Below are 1438 nucleotides of genomic sequence, written 5' to 3'. Positions count from 1 at the left end.
ACTTATTGGGGGCAATATACCCGTATGCTGTGCTTGTCACATTCACAGCTCAACTTGGCACCTTAAACTGGAAGCCTTTTTGTGTTTGCTACTCTAATGCAGGTGGAGAAACCTAATTACATGTGCCCTCCGTAAGCACACAAGCCCTCGAAATAGGATTGCTAGATTTAGCAAATAAAAGTACACATTGCCCAGTTAGATTTGAATTTCAGATAAACAACAAATAATATTTTGCATATGTCTCACATATTATTTATACTAAAAAAAATCACTGCTTATCAGAAATTCAAATTTGACTGATGTAATGTATTTTATGTGGCAGCTCGACCTCAGAGACAAATTCTCAAATGCTGTCTTCCTACGTTCCGATCCAGTAATCCTCACAGCATTTTATGAACAATGTAATTTTATCATCTGTATTAAATAAATACGCAACCAAAGTCTCTCAGCTCTGCTTGCTAAAATTTTTACATATATTTAAACACTCTAATTTCTTCAAAAACTCTTTTATAATATTTTCACAGCAGAGTTAGATTCTAATTTATAATAAACTGGCTTCTTAGCCACTGAACAGAATTGGATTTGTAAGGGAGGATTCCAGTGACTCTTTCCATCAGTTCTCTGGGTGTTTTCTTGTAGCCTCTGTTCTTCAGGATGTCTTAGTTACAGGGAGATTCTCCTCCGGTGCGGCTCCCATCAGCCATTAGAACCCTGCAGAGCTGCCTGGGGTGTAAAATGCCACTTCCCTGTGGTAGGAAAGCTACCCAGGCCACCTGGGCTGGCCTCCCTCTGCAATTATTACATGTTTTTACAGACTGGGCTCTCCACGACAAAGCCTTTTTTTCTTTTTAAATATGGAACACTTCACTAATTCGTGTGTCATCCTTGTGCAGGGGCCATGCTAATCTCTTCATTGTTCCAATTTTAGTATATGAGCTGCCGAAGCAAGCACTGACAAGATTTTTCTGAAAGTTAAAAACACCATCTGATCTGCAAAGAGGCATTTTCAGATTTCAGTTTCTTAGCGCTGGTAAATGAACATGCAGGCCAAAAATCCAGGCAACCAACTTCAGCTGCACATATTTTCGTTTCAAAGGCACAGTTCCCATTAAATCACATTCCCCTGAAGCTTCAAAGTAGATGGCAGTTCTACACGACACATCCTTGTGTTACACGTAATTAATTTTCGTGTGGTTCTAGAAAGAAAATGTCACAGGTACCATCCCTTCTTTAATATCCAAACTTGAAAATTACAACCTAAACACAATCCCTAGGTGTCTAAATTCATGCAAAACAATTGTTTAGAACTCAAAAATAGTAGCTTTGCGGTCTGAAAAAATCACAAAACTTCACCTATCACTAAGAAGTGGCTATTGGAATTTGAGAGAATTTACATTTGGGGGAAAAAGGGACAGGATAAAAGGGGCTGGGGGTGGGG

General features: G+C 39.0%; 1 non-coding gene across 1 annotated transcript; it reads right to left on the bottom strand.

Annotated features, from left to right (window-relative positions):
* Positions 1-848: 848 nt before the first annotated feature.
* On the bottom strand, positions 849-952 carry LOC111724969. The gene has a single exon (XR_002773168.1). It is a non-coding gene; the product is annotated as a U6 spliceosomal RNA (small nuclear RNA).
* Between the last annotated feature and the right edge of the window lie 486 nt (positions 953-1438).

Source organism: Otolemur garnettii, unplaced genomic scaffold (assembly GCF_000181295.1).
Source record: "Otolemur garnettii isolate 467f Iridium unplaced genomic scaffold, OtoGar3 scaffold00029, whole genome shotgun sequence".
NCBI lineage: Eukaryota > Metazoa > Chordata > Mammalia > Primates > Galagidae > Otolemur > Otolemur garnettii.
The sequence above is the reverse complement of the archived record's forward strand: the minus strand, read 5'-3'. Positions and strand labels throughout refer to the sequence as shown.